Below are 15349 nucleotides of genomic sequence, written 5' to 3'. Positions count from 1 at the left end.
CTGCTTTTAGAGAGAGAACATACTTAGAGCAACACTTTGAGAAAAGAATGTTTTCCCAGCACTAGCTGAGAAGAGCCCTTAACAACATGCAGACAAATAAAAATCATGTTTTGTTTGACTTTATGTATTACTCTTACAAGTGTTTCTAAGATTGTAACTGAATGCAGTTCAACAGAAATTTATTCTTACTGTGTGCAGTTGATTCCTGAAGTGTAGTTACTTTTTCATGGTTTCCTCTTTTGTTTGTGTGGAATTCCCATATGGCAAAATGGAAGCAAGGGAAAAGGTATGGAGGAATGACATTTGCAAAATGCTGTGGACAGATGGGAAAACTACAGAGTTTTTTGTGCAACTGGATAGACTTAAAATTGCTTTCTCTAAAAGTGAGGAGATTATTTTTTTTTAGCTGGAGCATATTTTTTAAAATGAATGGAAAATATTTCTTAGAGCATAGGGCATCTGATGAGAGAGTAAGGTGGTTTATGGAGTGAAGTTATTGGTGATGAGAAGTGGAAGAAGGAGAGTTTAGCTATAGATATCAATTAGTTTATCAAAGCAATTGCTGGCAGAAAGTCTCCTTCCAACTGATGTAGTCCTTCCAACTGATTGAGTTTAACTATTCACTTTTATAAATGAGCATTCAGTAAATAGCATCTAAGTGAACGCTAAGTAGAGCGAACAATAGGCCATGGTTTGCTGTAAACCTTTATCAATCAGATATAAATCAACTATAAATCAGATATTTCCATCTTTCTTTGTGCCAATGGTGGCACAATCCTGTAGCAGAACTGTAGTATTTCCAGAGGAGTAAAACAGAACAGACATCGTTTTATCAAATGGCGAAATTGATATCTAGTTTTTCTGCTTTTGTAAGCAGTGTGTAACTGTAGCATTATTTTTAAAGCCTTGGGACCTTTTAAAGCTTTGCCTCTTGCAGTGCTCAAAGTACATCAGAACATACTCAGCTGGGTCAAGCTAGGTCATCTTCAAGGCACTGTATTGTGCATTCTTCTGTGTGCAGGACAGAAGTACATTTAATGGTAGAAAAGTAAGCAGCATCTCTGCTGTTCTTCCCCTTTCTGCTAGAAAAATGCCATTAGTGGCTGAGGTTTCATTTGCTTTGTGAAGTAGGTTCTAAGTACATCTTAAAACTACTGGCTTAACAATGGCTCAGAAGCTGGAGGAGGCTAAATGCGATGTACTTGAAAAGCAAGCCACAGTGTCATGAACGGCAGATCAGTTTGTAACAGTCCTGTCTGGTAGGTACTGGTACCTGCCTGTAGCTCCTGTTCATGCTGGGTGGGTAACTCAGGAAACTGGTGATATGTTTACAGTTACGTATGGCTTGAAAAAAACAAAGCAAACCCTTTCAAATTACCAAACTTGATAATACAGTGGAAGAATTGGATATTATTCCCGAATAATCAAAAGGAGTATATAAGGTTACATCTCACTGTAACTCCTGACTTTGAACTATCTGTGTATATGCTTTCTTGCAATTTATTAAATTGTCTAAGAGATTGTAAACATTCTGCTTTCACTGGACAGTATACAAATACTCGAGCAAAAACCTGTTGGAAGTGGAGATAGAGGCAGAGTTCCGTTTCCAAGGCTTCACTTGACCCATCCGGTGGACTCATCTAGTACAGGTTATGCATCTGAAAATGTTTGACCTCTCTTAAGGCAAGTGCCACCAAATGAAATTTGGCAGTAGCATTTTCAGAGCCTGAGGTCTAAGCCCATCCTCAGTAGTGAGGTAGATCTTGATGTAGAGTGTAAGTTGCTTCTAAAATGATTAATTAAAAAAAAAAAAGTTGTAAAAAGCCCAGATTTGATATTTGATGGAGATGCAAAGATAGCTTAGAAGGCAGAAGGAAGGTGTGCAGCCAAAACATTAATTAAAGAATATACAAGACAAAAAAACCCACTATTCTTAAATGTTATGCCTCTGACTTAAATTCAGCCCTGAGTTAGCAAAGTGCTTGTTCAGTGAGCTTTGTGGTGACTCGTGCAAGGCCTGCTTTTTCGTCGCCGTGGTATCCCACATGGATGTAAATTGCATGGGTTCTCCCCCTGCGTCACTGCCTCGTTTGCTATGCCACCCAACCTGGCCTCTTCTTTTTTGGCCAGTTTAATGCTTAAAACATATTCAGCCACAAAAGATCCAGAAGGTTTGGTCAGCTGAGGTGAGGTTGGTCACAACAAGCACTTGTGGTGTGTTACTAACTCGGTTGGCATCTATTAACTTTGCTAAAGACGTCAGTCCCTCGCTGGGCGGCCGCAGTCCCAGCTGGCATTTGATGTATTTTGTCTGTCCCTTGCCTTGTGATGGTGACAGTTGCAGGGCACAATCTGTGATGAGCGAGGTTTTTTAGCAGCCAACTAGAATCACCCTTCTTGCAAAGGTTTTCCCTGGTTTGCCCGAGAGCCCGCGTGGCACATCGTGGGGTGCTTGCCGGGGCTGTTCCCAGGGAGGTTGTGGTCAAAGTGACTCTTGTGATATAAATAAATCCTTCAGCTTGGGAAGTGGCAACAAGCTTTTGAGTGATGGATGCCATTCTCTCCGGGGAAGGGAAGTTGGGGAAAGCTGTTACTGTGCTTTTGGTCCTGCTGAACTGTGGCATGCTTGTCGTAGATTCTGTAACCTTTCCCTGTACCCTGTCTGCCTGGTTTTCTCTATCTTCTGCATTTGCCTTTGTGCCAAAATTGCTGCTATTGCCAAAAGAAAAAAAAAAAAAAAAAGAAAAAAACACTTTGCTTTTCAGCTGTCTCTCCCTTTGATAATCTGTAACTGCTGTGTCTTGGATTTTTTTGAATATTATTTATAGTATTTTGTATGGTTTTAATGTGCTTTTAATGCAAATGCTGTTTCTCCGTTTGTTCTAAAGGTCTGTAAGAACATATTTCTCAACTTTCAGCTCTTTCTTGACAGATGGACTTGGAACAGTCTTTACCCCCATCAGCTTTATGATATGCTGGGTGTAGTCCTAGGGGTGACTTGAGCTGGTGATGTTTAGTTGTAAGATGTGTCCCGTTTCAGGCTTGTGTTCTCACAGCAATATATTTCTGTCCCTGTTGGCAATAGGGAGTTCACAAAGGAAGGGAAGCTCGTACTTCAAAACGTGCAGCAATAAAAGGCAAGTCGTGAGATCTTTGCAGCAGTGACTTGACCTGTGAAAGATTTAAGAAGCCAAATAGTAGCTGTAGTATGCAAAACTGAACAACGCAGTACAAAGTAGAGGCACTAAGTCTCCTGCTTTAAAATTGCACAAATGTACAGTATGTATGATACAGGTGTGCAACAGGAAAAGTTAAAAATGCCCCTGTGGAGATGTGCCTTAAGTGTTTTCAGGGAGCAATGTTCTGAGCCAAGCCCTTCACAGCAGACTCTTAAACGAGTAACCTGTTGTATGTGGCAATCAAAGCTGGACTTGATGTGAGGAAGTTCTTTTGCTGACTTGGAGAGCCAGGCAGGTGCCTGCTTCCTCTCGATGGCACGTCCTTCCAAGGAAATGATCTGAGCCACGTTTTCAAAATCTTAGCTGTGTGCAGTTGAACGAATCTTTACGAATGCATCCAATATTATTTGCACACAATTCTACTTCTGTGTCTAATGAAGTACGAGTATATTTTATACATATATTTCTGTATATAAATAAGCTTCTTGTTCATAAACATTATCTCTTTATGATTCCATATACACTGAACTTGCCTTACTTGTGATTCAGCTCGAAGCAATACTGTTTGCTTGTGCAGACACATCTTCATGAAATCCTCCACTTGGTCACTTCTTTTCATTATATTCACGTTTGGTTTTTGTTCTTGTTTTAATTTGGTCTGTTTTAAACATGATATCACAGAAGATGGAGCAAACTAATTCTGTGACATAGTGTTCTTTTTGTGGTACCTTAATTTTAAACCATTGGACTGTGCATTTACAAACACATCCATATCTCACTGCCCACCAAAATGAAAAAGTAGTACATCTGTATTTGAAGATGTGCCACCAAATTGGAAGGAGAGAGAGTTCCTCTCCTACTGTGCCTTGAATGTTGTCTGTTCTCTTTGGAGAAGCTGTGGTGGTGTGTTTTGCAGGACATGGCACATGATACTGAACCCTTTTATGGGATTTCATACAACTCCAAAGAAATCTGATGCAAGATTTATTTCTCCCTGCTGGAACATTTAAAATACAAACTTAATAACCAGACCCCTTGTTTTTGGAAGCTGAGGAGAGTATGTGGGTTGCCTGATTAGGACCAAGGTTCAGTGCCCAGTGAATCATCGCTCAATAGCAAGCCAAGAATCCCTGTTAGGATAAGTGCTTGACTGTTCCCAGTCCATTGTGTTCCTTGTCAGTGTTCTTACCAGGATTTGGGTGGCTTTGGCGTAAAGGAAAGGAGAATGCTAAAGGGCCAGCGATTTGAAGCACAGAAAATTTGGAAAGACAAAGGCATGATGGAAAGGCTATTTGTTCTAACGAGTGGAGATGCAGCTGACCTGATACACTTCCACTGAAAAATCTTGAAAAAAATTTTGGGGACCGAGGAAGGATATGCAAAATAGTGAGGTGCTGAGTTTGTGCTCATGGCCGGATCCTGCTAAGAACACTTTTCCTGGGGAGTAACTGGGCTCCCGATTCCATCCTTCTCTCTGGCTTTCAGACCTGTAGACATGTGCCACTGGAATATTTGTTTATTGTTTGTATGTGTACATTCTGAAAGGTGATATGAATTTTTCTGGGCACTTTAAGAGCTTTATTGAATGTTTTCGTGTCTTAGAAAAGTACTATCAAGGTTGTGTGAGGGAGTTGGATTTTTTTAATTGCAGAAATTAAAATGTTTGGGGTTTTTTTTTGAAAAGTGAAATTGGAGAAATGACCTTTTTGAGATTGTTTCCCTCAGAAAAGGAAGGAGTGTGCATAAAATAAGCTTGGGGATGTATAACGGTCAAGTGAGACAACTGGTGCTCAGAAAGGCTTCATGTCTCCATTGTATAGCCTTTTTGAAGATTTTGATTTTTGCAGTTGTTTTTAACCTGTTTTTGTTTTTGGGGTGTGTGTCTCTGAATTCTGTAACACGTGGTTTTCCTGTTGCTGTGAAATCAAGACATTATTTGTTCAATTGTGTGAAACGATCACGGGAATAAATTCCAAACAAACTTCAGGTTTCTTGAGTTTTTCTTTGTCATCCCCCTTCTCCTTCCGCTGGTTCCAGGTGAGGGATGCTGCAGGGGACACAGAGTTGGAGGAGAGTGGAATGAATAGATCTGGCAAGCTCAAATGCAAAAGACATGTTGAGGAGCTCCATGGCACGTGCCGCCTGTCACTACAAAGTAATGCTTTTCAGGCTGCTTCTATATTGTGTTTTTTTTTTTTAAATTTTGCTTTTCTGTTGTGTTTTGCTCAGAGTGCGAGGCATACACCGTGCAGACGGTGTGACGTATCGCCGCAGAAAACCTGTTAAGGACCCCCACATACTAAATATTCTGCTGCTTTGGCAAAGCTGGCTTTGGGTAGATGCGGTCAGTGTTGTGGCTTCCCTGGTTTTGGTCGGACTGGGAGGTGGTTTTGCGTGCCTTGCTGCGGACCGGAGGTCTTGGTCGTGCTCACGAGAGGAGAGCAGGAACGTGGGCGCGTGCGGTTGGGCACTCGGGAACGGGGAGGCATAGCCCCTACACCTGGGGTGACAGGTAAGCGTCTCAGCAGGATGGGGTTCCTCTTGTTGGTGCAGCAGCAGCTGTGATGATGGGATGTTCCGGGGGATGGAAGGGCAGAAAATGAGCAGGGATGGAGCCTTGTAGCCAAATTCGGTGTCTTACATTCTAGCGGGACAGCTGTCTTCTCTCAGGAGAGTGGCGTGTGAGGAGATGACCTCCCTTCCTCAAGAGCGTTACGAGACTATTCCATGATGTTCTTACCATGACAAACAGATAGAACTGGATCATAGTTCTGAGCTGCGTTTTCCTGTTCTCAAAGATGTATCGGATTAGTCAGCGTTAGGAACGCGTTCTTCGTCTTTTATCGCATGCTGCTTACGCTTCCTGCTGCACCCTTGGCGACCAAAAGCTTGTGATAGCAGGTGACTTTTGAGAGTCTAATTTTGAACGATACATCTTCTCTTCTGGGTTTGTGTGGCCGGAATAGTTACATTTAAATGGTAGCTCACAGAGCTGCAGCTGCAAACCAGTTCTGTTATACGTCAGAGTTCCTTCTTTGGGGGAAAGGAATCACTTTATGCCTTTGAAATTGCCTTTTATTTTTCTCTACTGTGATCAGTAATCCTGATTTTGAGATTGAACTGGACCTTTAGTTCTGAGAAGGAGCCGTGAGCGTTCAGGGTAAAACTTCATGTGTGTGAACCAGGAATGTCGTTTTGATGCACTGCCAGAACAGCCTCACTGTTCTGTGTCATGGTAACTTTGCAGCTACATGTGTGCTCTTCAGAGATCAAATGTTTGAGTCACAAATTAAAAATAAAAAAAAAAAAAGAAAGGAAAAAAAGATGGACATGTGCATTTCCTGAGCTCATCCCCATCAGAGGTGAAATCGGACTTCCTTGCTGGTACCGGTGTAGAAGACATTATTTTCAGCTAAAACTTGGAGAAACCAAGTATTTGTGTGATGGGAGAGCTCCCAGGCACTCTCAGCTCATCCTCTTTGAGGTGTGCACAGATGCCTGACACTTTCTACTTCTGTGCCCCTGGTTCTTCTCTAGTCCTGTGGCTTCTGGTGTTCTCGTACTGATGCCTGCGGGAGGAGGAGCTCTGTGTCCTGTCCCACTGGATGGGAGAGGGGTGCTGCCAGGGAAACTCCTTCCATGGCTCTGACACTCCAAAGTCACTTTTGTTGAAGGCATCCCTTTTTTTCAAGCATTCTTCCCTTCACTGTCACCCTTCCTCCTCACTCCCATTCCAACCTAAGCTACTTACCTTAAAATGATTTAGGCTAGAGGAAACTTTATTCCGTAAGTAAAGCCTTGAGTAACAGACCATGTCAAATATCATCCCTTTTAACCTTTGTTGTGCACAGAAAATGACTTGAAAGCAAGGAAGAAAAGTAGATTTGGGCCAAGCTGTGTTCTTGCTGAGTGTAGGTGCTTCTTTGTAGCTCTGTAAAAAGAACACGTTGATTTTTCTGAATATGCTGTGCTGGGATCTTGAATTACACAGATTTGTCCTTCTGCTGCGTCTGTCACCCCCGAGGGTCTCCTAACATTATTTAAGACTTGTAGAACTTGGTAAATAGATTAAATATTGTCTTCATCTTCCAGAAAATGAGGTATCATGTAACTTTTTGCAGTTAAAGTCCTCATTTAACATCCTCAGAAATTATCCACAGGAAATCTTATGTGGCTGCTAACTAACATCCAACTGTTTGTCCCAGAACTGAAATTGAAGGACTGAAATTCACTATATAAATAGTAATGTATTAAAGACAGTTTTTAGAAAAAAGATCACAATTACGTGCGTAAATCGCTTTAAAACTTCAGGGTACTGAGCCACAAAAGTCTGTGGGCAATGTGGATATCTTGTTTCCTCAAAAACCAGATGACTTCCAATGAAGATGGACTGAATTAGCTTTTACAGGGGTTTGGAAACTTTGTTCTAAGATTTGAGCTTTTGGGAGTACTAAGATGTTTTCCACCATGCATCACAAACCACGTCTTGTTTCATACAGATCTTTTCCTCTAATATTCTGTAACAGTGATGAGAAAGTGTAAAGTACTTTTAACATAAAATGAATGAATAGATGTCTGTGCACCCCTACACCAATTAAAACAAGCCAGTGATGGTTTTACCACCAGCAGCATGGTATGTTAAGGCATGTAGTTGGTACTGTATCTTAAAATACAGGGAGAAACAAGGGGAGAAAAACTTACAAAAAAAAAACAACAAACAAACAACAACAAAAAAAAAAAACCACACAAAAAAACAACCAAAAGCAAATAGGAATAATCTGATGGGAAGGAATGGATACACCAGAGTCAACATTGAACCTATTCTTCTGTTTCTATAAAGTGTGTTTAGGGAGGAAGGTGGAGAAGTGGTTGCTGAGCTGATCCTGGTGGTGTACAGCTTAGCTTAGGCTTTCCAAACAAAACTGGGCAGATGTTCTTTAAGGATGAGATGGCACTTCTACGCTCTGTTTAGTTGCTTACATCTTCTCTCAAAAAATGTAGTTTAGTCTGACATTTCTCATGTTTGCTGTCATCCCAGAAGGCTGTGTTTTCTTTTTTAGGAAAATTTCATAACTGTCCTTTCTGCTGTTGCCGAAGTTTATCTGATGGCTTGCGGATAGAAGTGTTTAAAAATAGGACTTTTACCCAAGAGATGTTTCAAATGCTTTCAGGCTTGGGTAACTCAGTGATTTAAAACATCAGAACTGATGAGTAAGTTATCTTTAATCAGTAATGTGTCTTTTGGAAATTTTCTTTTTGGAGCTGGGGTGGACTTTGAACATACCTATATAAAGAATTTTCTTACTTTCAGAAAAATTCCCACTGAAGTGTGGAGCTCTGGATTTCTTGGAATATTCAATTGCTTTACAAGTTACACAAGAGCATGTGGGATGAATGTAAATGATAGAAAAGTATGCAACAGAATGAGGGAGCAGATGTTGATGCTTTTTTGGAGTACATGGAGCTTTTACTTAGGGCAAGTATTCCCCAGTATATTTTCCTGTAACTGCCAGCCTCAGATTTCAGCCCTGTTCCGTTGGCAGCATTTCATAATCTTGACACAAATAAGAGAAATTAAGGACATGGTTAATATCTAAATATATTCTGAGATCCAGTACTTATGGAAGTCTGTAGTACGTTGCAAGAGAACAGATAGTGGTTATTAGCTCAGCAGCTGAAAGAAGATGCCATTTGAAAGCTGTATTTTGAATCTGATCCCAATTTGAATGGGAAATTGAAAACACTTGATATTCCACACTCTTTTATTATGTAGGATAAAATTTCTGGTTCCTGGTTGGTTGTTCTTTAATGATCAAAACATCATCCAGTATCCAAGGTGGAATTGGAAGTACCAGTTTCTACAAAAAGTAGGCGATATTTGTATTGATAGATTCCTCTGTTACTTTTAGATGGAAGTGTCCTTGGTTCAGCTTTGTGTTATTTGCACAGTGGGAATCACTTCTCTGATCCCTCCCGGTGAAATCAGAGGTTCTGGAAGGCTGCTGTGTACAAGTGGCAAGAAATAGATGCCACAATGAATAAACTCTACACGGTTTTATGTAGTAGAGAAGATAGCAGAGGCTTTCTGTCTAACAACATAAAAGGGGTTACTCTTTGGATTATAACTGGATAATCCTTTTAAATGTTTATTTCCAAGTTACTTAAAACAGAATACTTCACTTAAAAAAGGCAAAAACCTCATGAGCCAAGGTCTTGGTGATTTTTCAAATGTAGTGTGGCCTTTCTCACCTTTCCTTTTTCACCCCACCAGTCCCTGGATGTGCCTTGTCCCAGGTGGTTCTTTGAGGTAACATACCTTTAATAGCTTCCAGCACAAAGTTTACACCTGGAAAGTAATTTTTGTCTTTAGCCAAATTATCCTTTAGTGCTTTTCAGCCTTCCCACACTCAGCTTCTTTCAGGAGATGGAAACGAGGCCAGGCAACATGATAGAGCTGATGGAAATACTGGAGAGAGCTCAGGCATCTTAGATGATACCAACAGCATGAAAATTGACAGGCAATATGTTACTGACTTAGCAATATTCCTGAGTAATGCACACACCAATAATTAACAGGCTCAATATGAATTGATGGAGGGATTTGACATCTCTGGTACTGGAAACCCGTTTGGACAGCAGTAAAAGTGAAATCAGTACAAATGTTAAGATTTTCTGCCAGAAAACATGCAATAAGGAGAATTAAGCTTAGCAGTGTTCCCTTGGGCTTGGATTAGGTGACCTAATACCTCCTTTACCCTGTTTCTTTTCTCCACCCACCAGCTACAACACTGGGCTCTTTCCAGGAGCCAAAAATAGCTGTATTCCTGGATTATTCTATACCTCTGCTGTAATGAAGACAGCTTTTCTGTATTGTTAAACCATACACTGAGCTCTAAACTTTCATTACATATTACTGCCTCACGTAGCAACATATGAAAAACACCATCTATTTCTCAAACATAACCTATACCATAAAGTTACAGGTGAATTTTGAGTTGTTTTTAAGGACATAAATATAAATTACAGATGACCTTGAAATTATAAACTGATTAATTATATTCACTGATGGTTGCTTGCACTAAAACCAAAGAAAGGTCACAGCAATCAAATTGGCAGCTGTTTCTAGGCTTTGCCCTGCTGATGTAGGAAGCAATATTTTGTCAGTGTCTGTTCTGGCAATTCTAAAAGTCTGCTTTAAGCAAAATAGTGTGGGAGTGGGGGAAAACATTGCAACATCCATAAGGTAAACCTGTAAGTTAATGATTTCATTTAGTCATTGGTCCAATTCACTTTCATGATTATGAATAAAGGGCTTTCACATTTACTGACAGTATCTGAGATATGAAGAACTTAATTCTAGCTGAAGGTTGTGGAATGTGTGGAGGACGACTTACATCTTCATATGTTTGTTTCTGGGGTATCTGTTTCAGAATCCCTTGAATATATTAGCTGTCAGTTATTCCCATACACATTATAATGGTTTGGGGGAGTCTTGGCGGTCCCTTTGCTTAGGGAGCCGGCAGATATCGACAGGAATATCACTGATTTGTATTTCATGTGCTGTGTGCTGTTGAATCAAGTAATGCTATCAAAGTTCTTGGCACTGGGAGTAGTGCTGGTTCTTTAATAGCTCTCTGGGTACTTCTGCAGCAGGAGGATATTTAGACAAATCGCCTGTCCATCTCTACAGCTTAATCTCCACATTTCTCTGTTTAGTTCTCTGATTTACTAGGAAAAATTGCTTGACTGACAGTTTGAGGACTGAGCTTTGACATGGTAGTAACGGTCTCAAGCGTGCTGGTTGCTCAGTGGCAAAACCCTTTGTCTCCTGGTAGGCTAGGAAAAGCTGCTGTCTGCTCCTTAGTTCCCTAGATTTTAAATGTCAGTTTAAGGACTGGTATTGATCCAAGTCCAAACCTGTATAAGACAGTTTGCATATGTACAATTCCCATACCAAACTCCAAGAGCTTTGGCTCAGTAAAGCATATCTTCTAGAAAGCTTGGTTAGTTGCTATTTATTGTTACGATTGATAACGTGTGCATTACAGAAGAATTTCAGTAGGGCCATCTTCAGGTTGGAAGAGCTCATTTTGAGTCCTGTGCATGGACACTCTGGATGTTTTGCTTGTGAACAGACTTTGTTTTTCTTATCATACTGTCCTCTTTGAATTCAGGGCTTTTATATCTAGCAGAATATGTTATGGATCAAACTGGAAACTCAGACATCAGAAAAAATCAAGATTTGATGGCTTCTCAACACAGCTGAGTAATTCGGGCTCCCTGAGGGCTTGGGAATACCCTAGGATAGTAAGGGAGAAAGTTGAGGCGTTATATCAAAATAACATTGACATTTGATGACTATTAAATACTTATGTTTGAATAAATACCTTCTTGTTTCTAGTTGAGTAGGTGTTATATTATTCTTTTTGGCTTTGAGGATAAGCATATCAAAATTCAGGGAATCTTACCAGTTCTGCAGTATGTGGTGTGAGGCTGCGTGAAAAAGAAGTGATAAGAATTCACCAGACCTGCTGGGCTCTCTCCAGTTGTTTCCTGGAGACATTTCTTAAGAGAAAATAAATTTTAAAGGGGGAATGAATCTAGATTTAAAACCTTAAACTCCTCCTGGATCCTGTTTCTGGCACTAATCTGCTGTGAGACTGCCTTCCTGATATTTTATCTCCACGTCTGGACTTCCACAATGCCTCTAAAGCACTTAACCTGTTTCCAAAATGAGTTGGTTTATATACACTAATATTTGTGAAACGTTTTGAGACCCTTGGATGAGAAGTGGAGTTGGAATGCGAAGAGGCAGTTAATGGAATTGAAGTGAGTGAGGGTGAAACTTCTGGGAAAAAAAAACGAAACTTAATCTGACATCAACACAGATGAGAAATGAGAAGCCTAAAAATGCTGCTGGATCTCATTGGCTGCCTTCTCTATACCTCAGTAACAATGTTTGCTGAGCGGCAAGCACGCTTCAGAAACCTTACCCCAAAAGATATTTCTTAGAAATAACTGGCAATAGAATCTGAGGACTTTCAGCATTTCTGACTCAGAGCTCATTGCATCACTTTTCAACTCCCACAGAAAAGTTCCCGTCTTCCATCTCTGTACTTTGCCATGTGCAATATGCTGCTGTTTCTATAGGAGTTGTTATATGTGACATAATTGTCTTCTCAAACAATTACATGGAGGTAGAAGCAATTGAAGAGTTTGGAAAAGATGAGGGAAAACAAACAGGTACAGTGTTTCACATTATCCTAAAAGCAGAAGATTTGAGAAATCCGGAATGAAGATTTTCCTGAGAAATGTGTTAATTCCTTGTCTCTTTTGCACATCTTTCACAGCAGAGTCCTTTATTGGAATTTCCCTAACTCCCCAAGGCCACGGCTGAGTCTGTGCAAAATCCTGGACTTGCACTTTGCAAAAGATGACATTTAACTGAACTTCCAATCTTAACAGATTGGACTAAGAAAAGGAAGCCTAGAGGTACTGCATGATTAATGAAAAGTAAATTCTCGTAATATAGGCAGGTAGTTTCTCTTCGGGAAGAATTAATTGTTCTCAGATTCCCAGTTTTCTCCTGCATCTTCAGCAAGTGTGATGTCAAGGAGTAACCTTGGCAAGTTTTCGTCTTGCTCATGAGAATAATCTGTAGATTTTACAGAACAAGGTAGTACTGGGAGAAAATTGAGGTGGGATCTTCTCTCAAGAGGAGCTTCTCAAGCCTTCCAGTAATTGCCAAAGTTGCTGGAAAAGGTCACATTCCTGCAGGCAAGGAGTGGTTCAGTATAGGAGCGTTATCTCTGATCATACGATTTTCTTTACAAGAGGCAGGCTGTGTCAAGGCTGAGATAAAAAAAGGACTCTGGCAGCTTTCATGTAACAGCTAAGCAGCCTGTCCTGTTAGGAAAAACAGTTCCCTTCGGATGATCTGGGTAACGTTATGGCCCACTGACTCCTCCGAAGAATCAGCTTTTAAAATGTGTCCTATTTTGGATGTCACTTGTGGATTTTTAACTGATCAGTTGATTGCATGAGAAGCTGCTCTTGGCTTTCAGGTAGCTCCCTCCCTCTCTGACTTAATAACAGAGGGTTTTTCTAGCACACATCCCTTTCCTCTGGGTTGTGCCTGGTTGCAGACTTTTGGCTCTGTGGACCTAGATGCAAGGTGAAACATCGGCCAATGGATGATGAGTGCATCTCCCACCAGCAAGCTACAAACCAGCCTGAGGAATACAACGTGATGATTTGAGGGAAGCACCTTTGCCCTCCAGAGGAGCATTAGAGAATAAGCTTTAGCATCTACAAGAACTGCATTGCAATAGACTTTGCCCGTGCACATAGCACCGTATATATTTGGGGGAAATGAGGGTAGGAGAGCTTCAGATTTCCATATCCTTGTTTATAGCTTCTTATTGTAGCTTCAAATGAATTGGTGTGAACTTTATAACATAGTGTGAGCAAGTCGTTTGTCATCTTACGTTAATGATACCTGTATTTCACACTTGCTTTCAACCCTTGAGTAGGTTTGTGAAGTGCAGTGCTTTTCCTTCCCACAGTGGATGGCTTCGTGGTGCAGAAAGTTGGCTCTCAGTGGCATTTCTCCTGTTTCACATTTGGTAACAAGTTTGACAGTGGCTTTGCAGCTGGCCAGATAAATCTTCATGGAACCTTGTAGAAACTAAACCAGCAGACCAAGTAGACCAAATGGTCTATATAGACCAAGCTCCTAGAAATTTCTCGCTGAAGCTGGTAGTCGGTTGAGTTTCTGTATCATGTTCTTTGATGTAGAGCTGTTTTCTCTGCAAAGTGAAGTGGAAGGATGTGACCGATCCTGCATTTCACTTATATGGATATATAAATAAATTGGAGAAAGTGCTGGGAATGTCCTTCCTGCTTCTTTGACATTTTGAGGCATGCAGTGCTTGGCAAGCTCACAGGATATCTTGGCTTGACCACATCCTTTTGCATTAAAGTTGAGGCAGAATTTCCATCTTTTCAGTTTTATTTAGCACAGTTGCATTGACTCTCGCTTAGAGTTGATGCTGTGATAGAGTTGGTGGGATTCTTCATGTACCAGTTACGCTGGGTCCTCACGATGAGAAGGACGATGGCAATTTGTGTTTCAAATAACATACCTGAAGGATCATATATGTTTATGAAATGTGTATGAACATTGATTTTTTTCAGTCCTCTTTTGCCTTAGAGTGATTGCTGCCAGTCTTTCTTCCCACCTCAGATATTGCAGCATGAAAACAACCATTTTTATTTTTTTTAATACTGCATTTATTGAATTTAATTAGAATCGAGTGATTTTATATTTTTTTGTTGTTTTACTTTGAAAAGGCTGACAAAAACCCCTTAAGACTGTTAGAAAACAACAGGAGCGAAATAATGGTATAAAAAGTTGTTCTTTGTCATCCTTTATTTCTTCTTGTGAACCTCACAGCTATGTTAGGGCATGCATCAGAAGAGAATAAGTTAAAAATAGCCTGTGAAAAGGTATTTCTGTTGAAATAGCTGATTCTAGCTGATGGCTCAGTTGTGTGTAAAGAGTTCCAAGAAGAAACGCTCTTGTTTTATCATGATTTAGTATATTCCTTTTTTGTTTTCCCTCACCTTGGTGTTCTTGTGTTACCCAGAGTCCTTTGATTTTTCACTCTCAGCCAGAAGTGGCAGAGCAATATTCCAGGTCAGTTCCCCTATTACTGTGAACTCAGGTTTCAGGAATGTAACACAGATGACAAAAATAGATTTGGCTGAGGCGGTGTCACCATCTAGACAGAGTGAAATGAAATGTGAATCCCAGCTGAAAAGGCAGTCCAGTTCCATTAAACTTTGAAAATACTAACACAACATCAGGCTTAGCAGCAGGGCAGGGTAGAGAGCCCAGTATCCCTGGAAATGCAAGGGAATGTTCCCACCTGCCACCTGAGCAAGCTTCTGTGGTTTATGCCATAAGGAAAGCCTGTAGTTCCAGCCGAGGGCACAGCAGCCACTTGCCCACATCATAGAAGGTTCAGTGATACTAAGCAAGAGAGAAGAACGCCCCTGGCTGTTGTCTTATGAGATTTTATCTTTCTGAGAGGGGCTGGAAATAAATGGCATTAATTATGGCAAGGCCTACGTAGTTTTTGTGTGAAATACTAGAATGGTTCTTAGTG

The 15349-nt window shown here is 40.6% G+C and overlaps 1 protein-coding gene across 1 annotated transcript in view; it reads left to right on the top strand.

Moving 5' to 3' along the window:
• MICAL3 (microtubule associated monooxygenase, calponin and LIM domain containing 3) overlaps positions 1–15349 on the top strand; it is a 165082-nt gene that overhangs the window by 94180 nt on the left and 55553 nt on the right. The window lies entirely within an intron of this gene.

This window comes from Tauraco erythrolophus, chromosome 4 (genome assembly GCF_009769465.1).
Source record: "Tauraco erythrolophus isolate bTauEry1 chromosome 4, bTauEry1.pri, whole genome shotgun sequence".
Lineage (NCBI taxonomy): Eukaryota > Metazoa > Chordata > Aves > Musophagiformes > Musophagidae > Tauraco > Tauraco erythrolophus.
The sequence above is the reverse complement of the archived record's forward strand: the minus strand, read 5'-3'. Positions and strand labels throughout refer to the sequence as shown.